General features: G+C 35.4%; 1 protein-coding gene and 1 long non-coding RNA gene across 2 annotated transcripts in view; both read right to left on the reverse strand.

Annotated features, from left to right (window-relative positions):
- The window catches only part of WDR70 (WD repeat domain 70), a 300,741-nt gene that overhangs the window by 223,008 nt on the left and 56,427 nt on the right, over positions 1-21,306 (reverse strand). The gene's annotated exons all lie outside the window — the stretch shown is intronic.
- On the reverse strand, positions 7,453-11,003 carry LOC306664723. The gene is made up of 3 exons (XR_013764787.1): positions 10,128-11,003; positions 9,394-10,015; positions 7,453-9,349 (listed from the first exon to the last, which is right to left on the reverse strand). It is a non-coding gene; the product is annotated as an uncharacterized lncRNA (long non-coding RNA).

A 21,306-nucleotide genomic window follows, 5' to 3' on the forward strand; every position in this document is an offset into this window, starting at 1 on the left:
CAAACTCATTCTATGAAACCAATATTACCCTGATACCCAAGCCAGATAGAGACAAATCAAGGAAAGAAAATTTCAGACCGATATCATTAATGAACATTGACGCAAATATTCTCAATAAAATTTTAGCAAATCGCATACAAAAATATATTAAAAAGATAGTGCACCACGATCAAGTGGGTTTTATCCCAGGGATGCAAGGTTGGTTCAACATCCGGAAATCAATAAATGTAATTCACCACATTAATAGACTTAAAGTCAAGAATCACATGATTATTTCAATAGATGCAGAAAAAGCATTTGATAAAATACAACACCCCTTCATGCTCAAAACACTAGAAAAAATAGGGATAGTGGGAACATTCCTTAACATTGTAAAGGCCATCTATGCTAAGCCCATGGCTAATATCATTCTAAACGGTGAAAAACTGAAAGCATTCCCCCTAAAAACTGGAACAAGACAGGGATGCCCTCTTTCACCACTCCTATTCAATATCGTTCTTGAGACTCTAGCCAGAGCAATTAGACAGACCAAGGAAATTAAAGGAATACGAATAGGAAAAGAAGAACTCAAACTATCCCTATTTGCGGATGATATGATTATATACTTAGAGGAACCAGGAAATTCCACCAGAAAACTGTTAGAACTCATAAGTGAATTCAGTAAAGTGGCAGGTTACAAGATCAATGCTCATAAATCCAATGCATTTTTATACATAAGTGATGAATCCTCAGAAAGAGAAATTATGAAAACTACCCCATTCACCATAGCATCGAAAAAAATAAAATACTTGGGAATCAATCTCACAAAAGAGGTGAAAGACCTCTACAATGAGAACTACAGAACACTAAAGAAAGATATTAAAGAAAACCTTAGAAGATGGAAAGATCTCCCATGTTCTTGGATAGGCTGAATTAATATTGTCAAAATGGCCATACTACCAAAAGTGCTATACAGATTCAATGCAATGCCAATTAAAATCCCAATGACGTACCTTACAGAAATAGAGCAAGCACTCATGAAATTCATCTGGAAGAATAAGAAACCCAGAATAGCTAAAGCAATCCTTCGCAGGAAAAATGAAGCAGGGGTATCGCAATACCCGAACTTCAACTTTATTACAAAGCAATAGTAACAAAGACGGCATGGTACTGGTACCAAATAGACAGGTAGATCAATGGTACAGAATAGAGGACACGGATACAAACCCAAATAAATACAACTTTCTAATACTAGACAAAGGGGCCAAAAATATGCAATGGAGAAAAGATAGCCTCTTCAACAAATGGTGCTGGGAGAATTGGAAATCCATATGCAACAGAATGAAACTAAACCCATATCTCTCACCCTGCACAAAACTCAACTCAAAATGGATTAAGGACCTTGGAATCAGACCAGAGACTCTGCAGATTATAGAAGAAAAAGTAGGTCCCGATCTTCAACATGTCAGGCTAGGACCAGACTTCCTCAACAGGACTCCCATAGCACAAGAAATAAAAGCAAGAATCAATAACTGGGATAGATTCAAACTAAAAAGCTTTCTCTCAGCAAAGGAAACTATCAGTAATGTGAAGAAAGAGCCTACAGAGTGGGAGAATATCTTTGCCAATCATACTTCAGATAGAGCACTAATCTCCAGAATCTATAAAGAACTCAAAAAACTCTACACCAAGTATACAAATAATCCAATCGACAAATGGGCTAAGGAAATGAACAGACACTTCACAGAAGAAGATCTACAAGCAATCAATAAACATATGAAAAAATGTTCAACATCTCTAGTAATAAGAGAAATGCAAATCAAAACCACCCTAAGATTCCATCTCACCCCAATTAGAATGGCGATTATCAAAAATACAAGCAACAGGTGTTGGCGAGGATGTGGGGAGAAAGGTACACTCATACATTGCTGGTGGGGCTGCAAATTAGTGCAGCCACTCTGGAAAGCAGTGTGGAGATTCCTTAGAAAACTTGGAATGGACCCTCCATTTGACCCAGCTATCCCACTCCTTGGCCTATACCCAAAGGACTTAAAATCAGCATACTACAGAGATACAGCCACATCAATGTTCATAGCTGCTCAATTCACAATAGCCAGACTATGGAACCAACCTAGATGGCCTTCAATTGATGAGTGGATAAAGAAACTGTGGTATATATACACAATGGAATATTACTCAGCCATAAAGAATGACCAAATTATGGCATTTGCAGGCAAATGGATGAAATTGGAGAATATCATGCTAAGTGAGATAAGCCAATCTCAAAAAGCCAAAGGACGAATGATATCGCTAATAAGTGGAGGATGACACATAAAGGGGGGGAGGGAAGGGTTAATGTTAGGGTTAGAGTTAGGGTTAGGGAGGGGGGCAAGTATGGAGGAAGAAAGTACTGTATAGAGGGTAAAGAGGGGTGGGAGGGGTGGGGGGAAGGGAAAAAATAACAGAATGAATCAAACAACATTACTGTATGTAAATTTATGATTACACAAATGGTATGCCTTTACGCCATGTACAGAGAAACAACATGTATCCCATTTGTTTACAATAAAAAAAAAAACCCTATAAAATATCTTTCAAGATTAAAAAAAAAAGAATTTGTATTTGTCACCAGCAGACTTACCCAAAAAGAATGGTTAAGGGAAGTTTTCTACACAAATGAAAAGGGAAGAAAGGAAGGAAAAATAACACAATATGCAAAAACATCAGGAAATATACTAGTCTTTCCTCCTCTGCTTGAATTTTCAATATTATGTTTGGTGGCTGAAGCACAAACTATAAAACTCTCTGATGTGTATGTATACAGAGGAAATGTTTAAGATAATTACATTATAAATGAGGGGAGGTAAAGGGAGGTAAGGGTTCTATATTCACTCCAATAAAATGACGTTAGTAGATGTGACAAATTGTGTATATATAAGGTAGTACTTAGAGCAAGCTCTAGAAAACCCAAACAAAGAGCTAAACTCAAAAACACTACCCTCATATATGGTCGAATGACAAGGATGCCAAAACCATTCAGTGGTCAAACAAGTCTTTTCATAAATGGCACTGGAAAAAAACTGGAAACCCAAATTCAAAAGAATAAAGTTGGACCCTTACCTTACATCATATAAAAAATTAACTCAAAAATAGAGTAAAGAGATAAAACTCTAAAAATCTTTAAAATAAAACATAAGTAAAAAGTTTCATGACATTGGATTTGGCAATGGATTCTTTGATATGATGCTAAAAGCATGGGCAAAAAAAAAAGGGGCTGGGGAGACAGCTCAGTCAGTAGAGTGCTTGCCTTGTAAGCACAAGGCCCTGGGTTCGATCCCCAGCACCCCCCCCCCAAAAAAAAAAAAAGAATAGGAAAATTTAATTGCAAATCATATTTCCAATTAGGTCAGTTATCTAAAATATATAAAATAAATAAAGAATACCTGCAACTCAATGACAAAAAAAAAAATTAAAAATGGGCAAAGGACTTGAATAGACATTTCTCCAAAGAAGATATAAAGACAAACAATAAGCACAGGGAAGAATGTTCAACATCACTAATTATTTGGGAAATACGAACCAAACCCATAGTGAGATAACACTTTACATGCATTACAATGGCCTTATTAAAAACAAAAACAGAAAATAACAAATATAGCCAAGGGAGAAATTGGGGTCCATTGTACATTGTTGATGGGAAGGTAAAATGTTGCTGCTATGAAAAACAGTATCGAAGTTCCTCAAAAATTAACATAGAATTACCACATTGTCTAGCAATTCCACTTCTAAGTTTATATCTAAAAGAACTGAAATCAAGGTCTCTACTTGCATACTAATGTTCACAGCAAAATTTTCAATAACAGCCAAAAGGTAGAAGTAACCCAAGTTAACAATCGACAGATTAATCAATCAACAAAATATGATATATACATATAATAGTACTAAAACTTTAAAAGCAAGAAAATTCTGACACATTCTACAACTTGATTGAACCTTAAGAACATGCTAAGCAAAATAAGCCAGTCATTATAAAAAAAAAAAAAAAGTTACTCTATGACTTCCCTATATGACATATCTAGAGCAGTCAAATTCAGAAACAGAAATCAGAATGACTGTTGTCCGAGGCTAGGAGAAGGCAGAAATGAGAAGTTGTATGATGGGTTATGAAGTTTCAGTTTTACAAGATGAAAGAGTCTAGAGATCAACTATTATTTTAGTCAGCTTTGTACAAGTCACTGTGACCAAAATATCTGACAAGAACAACTTAGAAGAAGATAAGTTTACTTTGGCTCTTGGTTTTAGAGGTTCAGACCACAGTGGGCAGACTCCATTGCCCTTGTCCCAAGGTGAGGGAGAACATCATGGCGAAAGAGCATGGCAGAGGAGCACTGCTCTGTTCATGGCAGCCAGGAAGCCAGGAGGTGATGAACCCTTCCAGGGCATGCCCCCAGTAACCCACCTCCCCCAGCCATGCCCCACCTACCTACAGTTACCACCCAGTTTTCACTCTTAGAGTTCAATCATTTAACCTTATTACTCCTGCATTAACACAGGATCTTTTGTGGGCCACCTCATATCCAAACAATAACACATATACAATAATATGAATATATACCACTTCCCATATAACCATATACTTGGTTATATATTCCAAGACCCCAAGTAAATGCCTGAAATTGCAAAGAGTACTGAACACAATAATCTAATGCCTTTTCCATCTTAACTAAGCACTTACCATGTACTGTGGCCATACTATAGAAGCAAGAGGTAAGATAGCAAAACAAGCCTGAATTTTTCCTTCTTCACATTTTATGGATAGAAGATTCATTCTTACCACAGACTTAAGCAACTTTAGCATATAACTCTTTTTTCTTTTCTAAATAAGTCAAGAACTTTCACCTTTTCCCTTAAAAGAAGCATTCCTGCCTTCTCTTTAGTTTAGCTAAATTGCCAGCATCACTACTCTTATACTTTGGGGCCAATATTAGCAAAAATGAGAGTTATTTGGATAAAGTGATGATTCATGTCAAAGAATGCAAGGCGCGATTTCATCATTCTACTCAGAAAAGTATGCAATTTAAACTTATGAAATGTTTATTTCCAGAATTACCATTGAGTATATTTGGATCACCATTGACCATGGGTAACTGCAACCACAAAAACCAAGATCACAGATAAGTGGGGACCATGGTACTTAATGCTGCTAACCTGTACCCTTAAAAAATGCCTAAGATGGTAAATTTTATATTATATGTACTATATTTTATTAGCGACAACCCAAATAAATAAAAAACTTTTAACATATATAATCTTAATCCTAAATACTTACAAATGCTTTAATAAGTTTTAATTAGGTTTCAAAACGAACCATTACATCAAATGTTTAAAACCTTCCTTCAAAAAATTTAAAGTTACATGTCTAAAATATTGCAGGGAGTCTAGTTTTCACAGCTGGTTCCAATCCTTCAATTATTAGTAATCCCAAACCACCTCTAAATTACTTTAAAATCATTCTTGTCCTATTGAAAGCTCTAATCTTGGAGCACATTTCTCAGTAACATGACTTAAGGATACATTTTAAAATAATTTTTATACTTATGTGAAGACTGAGAAACTCAGAGAAATATATTAATTCCTTTATTGATCAGAAACTATATTATCTTTTAAAAATGCATGATACTATCAATAAGCACAAAGAACATTTTTTATGTTTGTGTCATTCAACAATGGCAGATAATAAGCCAAGAGAATTTATACCAAATGATACATTTGTTTTCAAAAGCTACCATAAACATGCCTAATCATTTCCGGATGCCCTATAATTTTATGAGCATTTTGGCTTTTATTCTTATTTGCTCCGTAAGCCTGAAGCCCTAGAATCTGGACAGAAATCTCCAACAATTCCACACATAACCATCATAAGTCTTTCAACTGCATAGAACCTCAGTTTTTTCACTTACAAGAAAGAGACTAGATAAATCATGAATTCTAGAATGGCATGATTTACCCTAAACTTTTCACATCTACAACTATAAACAGTACCCGATGTCACTGAAAAGGCCTTACCTGACTTCCATCTTTTTCACTTCTCTTCACATTGACCACCACAGCAATAACTCTTCCTAGACCATTTTTCATCAAAAACCATCAATGGCTATCTACTGCCTTTAGTAACAACCAGTAATTTTTCACAACATTCATATATTTTAAAATTTTTTCTACATTTGACTAAATGATAATTCTAGTTAAAGTTAAACAAAATTAATGTTTAATGTATCTTTCTTTCCTTTTTTTGCACGGGGGCAGGGATTGAACCAAGGGGCACTCTACTTCCGACATAAATCCCCAGCTTTTTTTAATTAAAGCTTTATAGTTATTCATAGTAGTTATGTTTATCTTGACAAATTTGTATATGCATGAAACTCTATTTCAGTTAATGTTCTCCCCTTTTTCCCTCCTCTCCTCTATCCCTCCATTCTCCTTCCCCTACTCTACTGATCCTTCTTTCATTAATTATTTTTTATTGGTCTTTCTACTTACATGTAAAGGTGAATATTTCTGTGTTATATATGCACATAGCTTGATTTTTTAAAATTCATTCCACATTATGTCCCCTTTCCCATCTCTCCTCTCTCCCTTACAATATCCTTCTTCCACTCTACTGATCTTCCCTATATCTTTATGATATCCAATCCTCCCCTCCTTCTTCCCTTTATTTTGCTCTAGCTTCCACATGAGAGAAAACATTCGACCCTTGATTTTGTGACACTGGCTACTTTCACTTAGCATCACGTTCTCTATTTCCATCCATTTACCTACAAATGCCAAATTTCATTCTTTATAGCTGAGTAAAACTCCATTGTGTACAGATACCACAATGTATTAATCCATTCATCTATTGATGGGCATCTGCATTAATTTGGCTATTGTGAATTGTGCTGTCTATAAACAATGAATTGGCTGTATCACTATAGTATACTGATTTTAGCTCTTTTGGATAAATACCAAGGAGTGGTATAGCTGGGTCATATGGTGGTTCCATTCCTAGTTTTTTTGAAGAATTTCCATATTGCTTTCCAGAGTGGCTGTATTAGTCTGTAATCCCACCAGGAATGTTTGAGTTTGAGTGTATTTTTTCCCCAAATCCTCACCAGCATTTATATTGTTTGAGTTCTTAATAACTGCCATTCAAACTAAAGTATGATGAAATATTAGTAGATGAAATATTAGTATAGTTTTGACTTGCATTTCCTGATTGCTAGAGATGTTGACCTTTTTTTCATATATTCATTGGTCAGTTTTTTGTTGTTTTTTTGTTTTTTTGGTTTTTTGGTTTTTTTTTGAGAAACGTGTTCAGTACTTCTTGGGACTTTAGAACATCAGTCATGGCCCACTTCTTCCTGCCGGGAGAAGTCTGTATTATTACCTTTAAATAAAACCTGCTTAATATGCTTAAAAAAAAAAAAAAAAGAAAGAAACGTGTTCAGTTCTTTTGTTCACTTATTGATTGGGTTATTTGTTTTTTGGTGTTAAGATTTTTTAGTTCTTTGTATATTCTGAATATTAATTCCCTGACAGAGAAGCAACTGGCAAAGATTTTCTCCTATTCTGTAGGATATCTCTTCATGCTCATTTCCTTTGCTGTGCAGAAATTTTTTAATTTGATGGCATCCACTTATTGATTCTTGGTTTTATTTCTTGAACTTTAGGGATCTTTTCTCCAATAAATAAAGGTCTTTTCTCCAACATATATTTTTGGCACCTTTGTCAAATATCAAATGGCTATAATACAGTACATGGCTTTTTCTGAGTTTTCTGTCTTGCCTATTTTGATGCTAATACCATGCTATTTTTTTTACCACTATAGCTCTACAGTATAATTTCAGATCAGGTATTGTGTTGTTTCTTGCATAGTATTGCTTTGGCTATTCTGGATCTCTTATTCTCTCAAATGCATTTAAGAATTGTTTTTTTGAATCCTGAATGTCATTGGTACTTTGATGGGGACTACATTGAGTCTGTGTATTGCTTTTGGTAGTATGGTCATATTGACAATATTAATTCTGCCTATTCAAGAAAATGCGATGTCTTTTCATCTTCTAAGTTCTTCAATTTCTTTTTTCAGTGTTCTATAATTTTCATTGTAACAATCTTTTACCTCCTTAGTTAGATTGATTCCTAAGTTTATTTTTGTTTTTTTAGTTTACTGTGAATGTGATGATTTTTTTTATTTCTTTCTCAAGTATAGGAAAGTTACTGATTTATGGATATTGATACTGTATCTGATACTTTCTGAATTCATTCATTAGCTCTAAAAGTCTTCTGGTGGAGTTTTTTGGATCTTCTAGATATAGGATATGTCATCAGTAAACAGTTTGACTTCTTCTTTTCCTATTTGTACCCGTTTAGTTTCCTTCTCTTTGAGAACTATATTAAATACAAGTGGTGAAAGTGGACATCCTTGTCTTAGTCCCGATTTTAGAGGAAAGGTTTCAGGTTTTGTTCATTCAGTATGAGTAGGTTTGTCATAGATAGCCTTTATATCACCATAGACACTTCTGAAATACAGAGGGTCATTAGGAACTATTTTAAAAATTTATACTTCTATAAACTGAAAAATATAGAAAACATTAACAAATTTCTAGTTGCACATGACCTGCCCCAATTTAACCAGGAAGATATAGAAAATATAAACAGACCAATATCAAATTATGAAATTGAAACAGCAATTAAAAGTCTTCCAACAAAGAAAAGCCCAGGACCAGATGGATTCTTAGCTGTATCAGACCTTCAAAGATGAACTAACACTAGTCTTTCTCAAATTATTCCATGAAATTGGAAGGGAAGAAACACTCCCAAATACATTCAATGAACTCAGTATAACCCTGATACCAAAACTAGACAAAGATACATCAAGGAAAGTTAGTTGCAGAACATAGATATAAAAATCTTTAATAAAATATTAGCAAATCACATTCAAAAATACATTAAGAAGCAGCTGGGCATGGTAGCACACACTTGTAATTCCAGTAGCTCAGGAAGCTGAGACAGGAGGACAGAAAATTTGAGGCCAGACTCAGTAGTGAGGCCCTAAGCAAGTTAGTGAGACCATGCCTCAAAATTTTTAAAAGAGGCTTGGTATATAGCTCAGTGGTAAAGCACCCCTGGATTCGATCTCTAGTACTGAACACGAACACACACACACACACACACACACACAAACACACACACACACCAAGAAAATAATACACCATGATCACCATGATCAAGTGGGTTTAATCCCAGGGATGCAAGTATGGTTCAACATTTTCCAATCAATAAATATAATTCACAACTTCAATAGAATTAAGGACAAGAATCCCATGATCATCTCAACTGATGCAGAAAAGGACTTTGATAAAATCCCATACCTACTCATGTTAAAAATGTTGGAGAAGCTAAAAACAGAAGGAAATTACCCCAGCCCTTTTGATTTTTATTTTGAGACAGAGTCTCACTAAGTTGCTGAGACTGACTTCAAACTTATAATCCTCCTGCCTCAGCCTCCCACATTGCTGGGATTTCAGGCATGTGAAACCATGCCTGGCATAAGTTTCTTATAAAATTAAAAAGCAGATTAGTTCTTCATTACACTCCACTGAAAAGAGCCTAGCAATGTTCCTATCATTTGCTGGGGGTACTTATTTTGATAACTCATTAATGCTTGTATTAATAACACACCTTTGTGTCTCATCCATAGTGTTAACCATTCTAGATGGCAATGGAAGAAGAGAGGAGTTAAGCTTGCCATAGATAGGGAGGCCTATGACAGAATTGGGAAGTAGCAACCTGGCTTTCAGAGACCCCTATAATTGAACCCCCGCCCAAAAGAGAAGTCTTTCTTTTACTATATAGAGAGAATTTCACTTGCCCAGTTGGATCTCATTTTTGCCATTATTCATATTCTTAAAAAAGACTCACCTCTTCCATACCAATGTCAATAACATAAACACCATTCTCACAACCTTACAACCTGGACTAATTATCCCCTCAAAGCCTCAAGTCCAGGGCTGGGGAGATGGCTCAGCTGGTAGAGTGCTTGCCTTGTAAGCGCAAGGCCCTGAGTTCGAGCCCCAGTACCAAAAAAAAAAAAAAAAAAAAAAAAAAGCCTCAAGTCCTTGACCTTCTGTCTACAAAACATGGGTATTTGTTGACTGATTCATTTGAGAAACAAATTATCTTTGCATCAGTGTAGTGAAGATCAATACATGCCTCCGCCTAATATTTCCTCGGTACTCACAGAAGCTAAAAACATACTCAAATCATTGCTACTCAAAATGTGGCCCACAGAGCAGCGCCATGGACACCAGGGAACCTGTTAAAACAATCAGAATCTCAGGACTCTTAAAACCCACTAATAAACTGGACTCTGCTTTTTCACACGGTTCACAGGAGATCTATATATTTGTAAGAGACAAAAATTTTCTAAGATGGTCACTCAATTGCACTCCATTACAGTTCCATTATAGCTTGATAGTATGCTGTCTAGGCTACCGTTTACATCTTAAGATAATTTTCATAATCTAAGAAAGATCTACAACTGGAAAATCTTAGAAGTCAATTTTCCTTAGCAAAAATCTTACTACACAATTCAATTTCCCAACACTGACAGGTAATACGAAATACATTTTCAATTCCTGCAACCACTTATTCTATAGCCACTTTCAAACAAAAAAACCCATTGTGTTAAAGGGACAGGGTAAGAACAGAACAAGAAACTGGATTGTAATTTACGTCCCTCAAAAACTACCTTACAGGTACTATTATCACCTTATCCTAAAAATGAGGAAACTGAGACAAAGGAACTTTAAGCAATTTGTCCAAGGTCACAAAACTAGAGACAGAGTTGGAATTTGGCACAAGGTATGCTCTTAATCATAACATCATAATGCTTCCTCTATAGTCCAGTTAGCTTCAGAGTTGCTATGATAATCAAATAAGCTAATCCAAAAAATACTATATAATTATAACCCATAAGATTTTACTATGAGCCTACCAAGGTTTTATTCTAAAAGTATAAATTTCAGAAATTGTTTGAGGCCAAATATAAAATGCCTTGAGAGAAAAAGGTTTCAGAATATTAGGTAGGCAGTGAATAATTAGTTCAATATGGGTTATATACTATAGTATTTTGGGTTATCTTTAAGGTTTCATATCTGTTTTTTACAAAAACTGACTTATTGCTTGGGCAATCTTTTTTATATTTAAAGATACATAAACTCTACTGAATTTAACTATAAGAGTTATTATCAAGGTATCAGTCCAGTTCAGTGAGATTTAATTTATTTGGGAAAACAAAAGAATATTGAATCATAATAGATTTTTATTAAAAATACTGATACTGAGAAACAACATGAATTTATCCTTCATCTCTGAGACAGCACTTTTAAAACCCTAACACTGCAAAACAGACACCATATCTGATTCAATATAACTTTCCACATATGCCAAAGCACACTTATGCTTCACAACTGTCAAAGGATAGTGAAAAATTAGAGAGATCTCAAAAGGTAATTTGTATAGATTCTCTAGGAATCTGTTCTACAGATTATATATCCATTTGTCTCATCAAATATGAAATGAACACATTTCATCCTACCTTCTAAAGCATTCACCACTACAACCAAATATTTTAAATTGCTCTTGGACACTTCTTACTAAAGAATCAAAACAGATTCTGTTCATTTGCTATCACCCAAATAATTTGTTCAGATCCTTGAGGGCAGGTACTCTGCTTTATTTGATCAGTATCATCAATATCCAGAACAGCTACTGAGCAGATGCTCAAAATACATTCATTCTTAAATAAGATATAAAGATTACCTAGTAAGCCAGGTGCAGTGGTGCATGCCTATAATCCCAGCTACTCTGGAGGCTGAGGCAGGAGGATTGCAAGTTCAAGACCAGCCTGGGCATTTTAGTGAGACCCTATCTCGGAATTTTAAAAATAAATTAATAAAAAGGGCTAAGGATGTAATCTGTGGTAGAATGCCCCTGGGTTCAATCCCCAGTACTAAAAATGAAGATTGCTGAGGAATGACAGTATTTAAAAAAGAAAACAAATATAAAATCTGTAAGACTCAGCAGCTCTACATCTACATACACAACACCCCCCCAAAAAAATATACACCATACAAAAACTTATACATAAATACTCACAGCACTGTTTTCTATAATAGTCAACAAGTAGAAACAATGTAAATGGCCATCAACTGATGAATGCAGAAATGTGGTGTATCATACAATGGAATATCATGTGGCAAAAAAAAGGAATGAAGTAGCGATTCATGCTACAGCATGGATGAATGCTGAAAACATGCTAAGTGAAAAAAAGCCACACAAAACAACACATATGTATAGTTAGTTAGATGAAATGTTCAAAATAGGGAAATCCATAGAGAAAGAAATTAGAGTGGTAGGTAAAAGAGCTTGCCTAGCACAAAGGAGGCCCTAGGTTCAATCCCCTCAGCACCACAAAAACAGAAAACAACAATCATATGGTTCTTATCCCTGAACTGGAGATGCAGCTCAGTGATAGAGTGCTTACCAAGCACGTACAAGGTCATGGAGGCACAGGAAATTAAAGCAAAAGGTTACAGGATTTCTTTGGGGGAGATAAAAATGTTTTAAAATTAGAAAGTAATGTTATACCACTCAGTCAATATACTACATACCATTAAGCTATATACTTTAAAATGGCGAATTTTGAAATATACAAATTATATCTCAATAAAGCTCTTATTAAAATATAAAATAGAGAAAGACAACAAATGCAGAGGTAGCACAAACAAGGAGGGACTGAATTCTACTTTTTGAGTTTTCACAGTAAGAAAGATGATACACATTCACAGGGAAAAAGAACTAGAATCAGAAAAATAAAAAGATCCCTCCTTGATGAAGGGTCACTGCTTACATAAACCACCACGTGAATGAAGTTGTATTAAGCATTGTCTAGCACCCAAACAGAAGGAAAAGCATGTTGGAATGAATAAAACAGTTCTAATCAAAGAATGAATGAAAGGGGCATGAGGCAAGTATATGAAAGTCAAGGGATGACCCTGAAGGGAGGATAGGTCACAACTAGTAGTGAAGTATGGCATATGGTAAGTACATGGATTCTAGAGCTGAGACCCTCAATATGAAATCTTGCTCCACTATTTACTACTGAATGGATATGGGGAAGGTACTTAATATTTCTGAGTTATCAATTTCTTTATCTGTCAAAAGGAAATAATCATACTTTCACTTCCTAGGGGTACTAAGTTCACTTTAAGTGCCTGGAATATCAGTACACAAAGGAAGTATCCACTGTAGGTACTATCATTTCAGTCTAGACTTCAGCTTTTACTTATTTCTTTATCACAAATCAAACAAAAGACTGTGGCTTAACAGTGAATTCCTGACACCACTTTTTAAGATAGTGAAATCCAAGATCATGCCACTAATTTCTTCACTTAATAAAAAAAAAAAAAAAAATGCTTAATGCCCATTTACAGTGTCCCAGTCATTGTGGGATGCAAAAGTAAATAAAGACTTCCTGATTCTAATCCAGATCAGTAGTTAAATGGCAAACTCACTGTCCAACAGCTGCCTGGTAGGCTATACAATTCAACTTGGTGGTCTTGGTCTCATTTCTAATTCATAATTAGTTACACTTCTAGCCCTCAGCAACAAATAGTATGAACAAAGTATCTTTCCAAATAAGAATCAAGGTCTACAGATGAATTTTTAAAGTCAGTTCTGTTGGTGCTGCTTTTACATGTATGTGTGCTAGTCTATCAATTTTGTACTTTAAAAACACAAAATTTATTCAAGACAAACCTTATAATCATGATAACAGAAAGTGCCCCCTTCCACTAAAGGATAAATTCTATCAATGTTGGTAAAAATTCATGATTTTAGAAACACTTATTAAAATTAAAGCATTAAGAAATCGTATAACTGACACCTGCTAATATTCCACTTTTATAGATAAACAGAAAGAATGAACAATTAAGGAAGCTATTTTACTTTCAAATATCGTGTTTACAGCTACAAAACTAACCTGATACTTATTTCTGTGGCTGTATTCATTATCATAATTTAGAAGAGCACATAAAGTAAGCATGTGATTTTGAGTTCTTTTTTTACTTTTTTTATTTTTGTTTTTGTTTTTAAAGACTGCATTTTGATTCATGGTACACAAACGGGGTACACATTTTCATTTCTATGTTTGTGCACGATGTAGATTCATACCATTCATGTAATCATACATGTACACCAGGTAATGATGTCTGTCTCATTCCACCATTTTTCATACCCCCGATTTGGTATTCTTAAGAATACTTAGTAGTTTGGAAAGAAGAAACAAAATCAGATTGACAAATAATCAGCCCAAAATAAATTTTAAAAGTAATAAACTGAGAGTAAGAAACAAAGATAAAGATGCAATTATATTGAATTCAGTTAGAAAGAAAAGCTTTCAGGTAATATGAAACTTGCGTCAAACAGTCAAGAGGTGCGCCATCTACAGGAAGACAAAGAGAACTGGAATTTCTAAAGAGAAATGAAAGAGAAAAATGAAGAGGAGTATGCATTCCATTACTTTATAGAAAGTACAGACTGTAGGAAATATCCTTGGTTTAAAAGAAAAAAAGAAAAAAGTTTTTTGAGAAAACAGTAGGTATGCCAAAGGAGTTTTGGAGAAATTAACATAGATTATTTGAATAGAAAATAAGGTTATAAGAAACACTTTAAAATTAAAGCACAGGATTTTTTTCATGACTGTAAAATATATGGTCAATTGAAAAGGAAACTCAAATTTTTAGAAAAGAGTGGTTAGAAAAAGGAGTAATAAAAATACCTTAAAATGAAATTTAAATTTTTAGATACTAGTTTAACAAAATGTCATAAATAAAACAAATCTCTTAGTATGTTAATTGTTGGAATCCACCAAGAAAATGAATCAGGTATTATTTTATGGAAAGTGTGGGGTAATTTTTCTAACTAAAATTTATAACACGGTATCCTGAACTTTATAGGATAGACTCTGAAAGAATTATTATTTAGAAAGCTGCTTTGAAAAATATTCAAGGCCTTTGTCCATTCTTTCAAAGGCTCTGAATCCTATCTAGTTTTTAAAATATTTTTCAGTTGTAAATGGACACAATACCTTTATTTTATTTATTTTTATGTGGTGCTGAGGGTCAAACCCAGTGCCTCACATGTGCTACGCAAATGCTCCACCACTGAGCCACACAACCCCAGTTCCTGAACCCTATTAAAATCATTTATCATTCTTGTCAATTTTCACTTCTCATTTAGGAACTGGTCTAACTCAACTAGATCCCCACTTGACAATGACACGAGATGAAGTACAGGACTTTTTAAACATCATTTCCATAGACTTAATGAAATTTTATATCAGCAAGATTTGCAATTCACTGTACTATATATACTAGATTGACATATGTTTAAATGTTTACCAGAGTATAATGCTGAATACTTACATATTAAAACAATTTGTAACTGAGAGCTCAGCCAGATAATAAAGTTTGTCTTCCTTATTGCACTTACAGTATGCCTTCTATTACCTGTATAAATTAGTACATCTTCCCCACAGCATGTTAATTACTTAGAATAAAGAAAATAATCCATACAAGTAGTGTCCATTCACCTAGGAGGTGCACAAAATGTTTGTTGAGCAAAATAAAGACCACTGCTCAGAGAAAGAAAGTGCCCTTAAGAGGATACAAGCCAGGCAAGATAGTGTATACCTGTAATCCCAGCAGGCCTGGAATCTCAGTGGCTCAGGAGGCTGAGACAGGAGGATGTCAAGTTCAAAGCCAGCCTCAGCAAGAGTGAGGCACTAAGCAACTCAGTGAGGCCCTGTCTTAAATAAAATACAAAATAGGGTGGGGGATTTGGCTCAGCAGTCAAGTGCCCCTGAGTTCGATCTCCAGTATTCAAAAATAAAAAAAAATTTTAAAAAGACAACACAAAAGCCCACCTGGCAATGGGAAGTCCCTGTGCTTCCTCAGAGACTGCCCAAAACCCACAGCAGGGAAGTCTTGCCCTTGCTGGTATTGCGGGTGACGAGCAGGCTCGGCCCTCGCAGATCTTCAGGTTCAGGTCCTTGACCAGGGGTATGTCAGAGGAGGGGGTAGAAAAGCTGTGTCTGCTGGCTCTGTTGCCAGCCATCCTGAGGCCTTGCCCGAGTCCCACTCACTCTTATCCAGGATCTCTCAGACCTGAATCTCCATCAAGGACATCTCCATCAAGGCCTCCTGAAGCTCCCCAATCCTGTATGTGTGACTGGTCACATCTGAGAGCATGGTGTAGAGGTCGATGAGTCGGGTGAAGCCATTAATGAGGTACAGGCACACAAAGGCATTTGTACAGTCAGAGCTCCTTGGACGTCAGCTCCCTCTGGTCTGAAGGAGTCTCTGCAGCCTTAGGTCTGTCCTCATGCTCCACACGCCCAGCTGGGATGAGAAAGGCTGGGATGTCCGTGGGCCCTGCCGCCAGCTCCAGGCGCCAGCTCCAGGCGCCAGCTCCGGGCACCCAGGACCGCCATGACCTGGGATCCGACTGACAAGGGAAACTTGTCACCCCGAGGTAGGCTCTGGGCAGAGGCTGCCAAGCTCAAGACCAGTCCCAGGGAGGGGCGGGGCTCCCCACAAATGTAAATCTTAAGAGTTTATCCTTAGAATTCCTGCTAGTAAGTCTTATCCTGTTACCTTAAAAAGCTTAAGATAAATTTTAAATGCATTTGTTGTAATACTGTCAAATAACAAAACAATATAAAATTAATTATGCCACCATTAATCTCAATCTAATTCATTTATTCCAATTTGTAGAAGACATATAGAAGATTCTCTTTTTTCCTTCCACTGTGGGCAGGTGACCGAAAAAAAATGGATTTTTGCCAAAATGTTTCTACTGCCCTCTAGTGCCCATTTTAAAAAATGAACGCCTTCACACAGCAGTTTGAAAATTACTAAGGAACATATTCACTGAATTTTGGAACAGAGCTTCTAGCATCCTCTGCTGACAGGATTTTGCAGGTATAATTAAATGGCTCTGCTTTAAATAATACTAATTTTCCTTTGAAGTTAAAAATCATTAAGCTTTCTCACACTTTTTAAAAAACCTTTCTTTTTAGCTCCAATTAAATCAAAATTGATCATTAAATCAAAGATTAATAATGATGATGAAAATGATAAAAACCCTGCAACTGTGAGTGTTCATTATGTGCCAGTTCCTGTTAACTGTTTCCATGCATCATTTTATTCTTACATCAACTCCTTAAAACTAAAAGAAAAGTTGGTCACGGTGGTATACATCTAAAATCCCAACGACTCGGAAGACTGAGGCAAAAGAATCACAAGTTCAAAGCCAGACTCAGCTACTTATGAAGACCCTCAGCAATCTAGTAAGACCCTGACTCAAAAAATAAAAATAAAAAAGGCCTGGTAGTATAGCTCACTGTAATCCCTGGGTTCGATACCCACTATCAAAATGTGAATTTTGAAAAAAGAGAGGTTTTAGCCACTTTTTATTCTTCAAACTTTCCCTATGTATGAGGACAAGAGACTGACTGATACAGGTGGTTGGCAATGACCATTGCCAACAGGATGAAAAGCCTCAGACCAGAAAGACACAGAAGAACGGTATTGGCCCAAATTTGGACTCTCAACCACAGAACGTGCCAGCCAGGGAGTCATATAAAGTTCATGAAAAACAGGTGCTCATAACTAAAAACGCACTGTTACATCCAGCCCTTAGTTACGGTCATAAAAATTCAACTTTCACTTTATTGTAGTAATGGGAAATAAGATAGCTGAGATAAGAATAAGCCCAAAGCTTCCATTTAATCATGAGTTACAACCTCCTTCACCTTTAAAAAAAAAAAAAATCTGATTCATGTACAATAGAAATGCTTAAAAAATGATTTTTCACCTCCTTTCTCTAACCTTTCCCATCTGAATTTTTATTGCCTTGTCCCATTACCAAAAAAAATAATAATGAACCTTCAAATTCTATTTGAAAGAACAATTTTATTACAATAGTGGATAAGTAAATTGAAATAAACAATGAATGATATACATTAATGTCCAATCCAATGATTTAAGCAAACTAAACCTTTTACTAACCAGTAAGTAAAGCAAAATGTATATGTATAAAAGTAGTCAGGCTGGAATTGTGGCTCAGTGATAGAGCGCTTGTCTAGCATGTGTGAGGCACTGGGTTTGAGTCTCAGCACCACATATAAATAAATGAATAAAGGTTTATCAACATCTAAACAATATTTAAAAATAAAAATGAAAAAGAAATTTTTTTAAAGTAAACACAGTCACAGTTCAGGAGTGCAGTTTACAACATACCTACTGATATGTATTCTAGCAATTTTCCTTCAAATTCCAGAATTATCAAAAACTCATATTGAATAGCCTAAAAAATAAAATAAAATAAAATGCTTGGAAATCAATCTAACAAAAGAGGTAAATAGGGCTGGGGAGATAGCTCAGTTGGTAGAGTGCTTGCCTTGCAAGCACAAGGTCCTGGGTTCAATCCCCAGCACCGCAGGGGGGGGGAAAAAAAAAGGTAAATGACCTCTACAATGAACACCACACCACAGAATACTAAAGAAAGAAACTGAAGAACTTAGAAGATGGAAAGCTCTCCCATGCTCTTGGACAGGCAAGATTAACATTGTCAAAATGATCATACTACCAAAGCATGATACAGATTTAATGCAATTCCTATTAAAATCCCAATGACATTCTTCACAGATTTAGAAAAGGCAATCATAAAATTCATTTGGAAAAATAAAACACCCAAATAGTCAAAGTAATCCTTAGCAAGAAGATGAAGCAGGAGGCATCACAATACCAGACCTTAAATTATACTACAGAACCACAGTAACAAAAATGGCATGGTATTGGCACCAAAACAGACATGAAGACCAATGGTACAGAATAGAAGACACAGAGACAAACTCACATAAATACGGTTATCTCATACTAGACAAAGGCGCCAAAAACATACATTAGAGAAAAGATAGCCTCTTCAACAAACAGTGCTGGGTGAACTGGAAATCCATATATACCAAAATGAAATTAAACCCCTCTATCACCCTGCACAAAACTCTCCTAAAGTGGAGCAAAGACTTAGGTACTAGAACAAAGACTCTGTGCATAATAGAAGAAAAAGTAGGCCCAAATCTTCACCATGTTGGCTTAGGAACTGACTTCCTCAATAAGATTCCTAAAGCACAAGAAGTAAAATCAAGAATCAATAAATGGAATGGATTCACACTAAAAAGCTTCTTCTCAGCAAAGGACACAATCAAGAACATGAAGAGAGAGCCTACAGAGTGGGAGAAAATCTTTATCACATGCACCTCAGATAAAGTATTAATCTCTAGGATATATAATGAACTTAAAAAACTCAATGCCAAAAGAAAAACCCAATTAATAAAAGGGCTAAGGAACTAAACAGATACTTCACAGAAGAAGAAATACAATCAATCGACAAATATAGGGCAGGGGTTGTAGGTCCATGGTGGACTGCTTGCCTAGCATGTATGAGGCACTGGGTTCCACACTCAGCATCACATAAAATTAAATAAAGAAGCACCCTAAATCTGGAATATCCTGAACCTGCAAATCAGTCTGGTCCATTTAATGACTAATTCATTGAGAGAGAGAAAACACTTCTGTCTTGTTTAAGCCACTGCTATTTTGAATTTTTGGTTACTGGCAGCCAAATTAATAATGACTACATAATATAGAGACTGGCAACTTAAAACAAGCTCATGGTTCAACCTAACAGGCTTCCAAGTATAGGGGATAGCATAGTAATGTTAAAGTACCATTGACAGTCTAGATGTAAACAGCAAATTCTACAACTTAATAGACAGGTTTAGGTGAGGAAACAAATATGTTGGGTCAATTAATTTCTGTGGGGTTAAAAAAAAACAGAAATATTTGCTGATTATTTAATGCTTCTTATTCAAAATCTTTTATGTAGTAAAAAAACTTTATATTCTTAATATTCAGAAACATCTTTTCCTAATTCTTGTTGTTGTTCTTGTTGTGAAACATTATCCCTTTCATTTTTTTTTTTTTTTTTTTTTTGCGGTGCTGGGGATCGAACCCAGGGCCTTGTGCTTGCAAAGCAAGCACTCTACGACTGAGCTATCTCCTCAGCCCTATCCCTTTCATTTTTAACCCTTAAAAATGCACACTATTAATCTGTTATAACAGTTCTGATTAATTACTTTTAAGGTACAGCCAAATCAACTCCAATAATATTCTCACTTCTATATAGTCCTGATCATTTCATTTATATTTAATTGGCAAAAATGCCTATATAAGCCAGTCATGGTGGCACACACCTATAATTCCAATGGATCAGGAGGCTGAGGCAGGAGGATCACAAGTTCAAAGCAACTTAGTGAGATCTTAAGCAACTTAGAGAGATCCTGTCTCAAATTTTTAAAAAAAGGTTGGGGATGTGGCTCAATGATTAAGTACCCCTGGATTCAATCCCTGGCACCAAAAAATCAAAATAAAAAATATTTAAATGTCTGTCATATTAGTAATGTGGCAGCTGTGATCTCTATTTCATTCCTCATTTTAAAGAGAATATCTCTATTGTTCCTTAATTATTGCAATCCTGACTGTTATGAGGGAGCATAAATTATTAACATAGTATGAAATTTTCCTTTTAGTTTCATTTTTAAATGTTTTTTATTATAAACTATTTTTTTCAATTACTTTTTGCTACCTGTTAAAATAGATGACCCTAATAAAAGTAGGAAACATTGAATACTTTAAATATCAGATACCATTCTAAAGATTCTGTATGTATGCCTTCACTCATTTAAAAGATCCACAGAATTTGAGTTGATAATCAGTCTCATTTTATAGAAGAGGACAGACAGACACAGAGAGGTCAAAATTTGCCTAAAATTAAAGTTTTAAGGTAAAAGAGCCCCATGTAGCTCTGGAAACTACTCTCTTAATCGCTACTCTATGTTGCCTCCCTGTCTGTGTATTTTACTACTGTTCATTCGCTAAATGACTATTATAGTAGTCCAATCAAAAATGAAAGCTGAGAAGCCAGGCATGATGGGACATGCCTGTAATCCCTGCAGCTTCAGAGGCTGACGCAAGAAGATCGCAAGTTCAAAGCCAGCCTCAGCAACTTAGCAAGGCCCTAAGTAATTCAGTGAGACCTTGTCTCTAAACAAAATACAAAAAAGGGCTAGGGATGTGACTCAGTGGTTCACTGGCCAGTACC

This window comes from Sciurus vulgaris, assembly GCF_902686455.1.
Source record: "Sciurus vulgaris genome assembly, chromosome: 6".
In the NCBI taxonomy this organism is placed as follows: domain Eukaryota; kingdom Metazoa; phylum Chordata; class Mammalia; order Rodentia; family Sciuridae; genus Sciurus; species Sciurus vulgaris.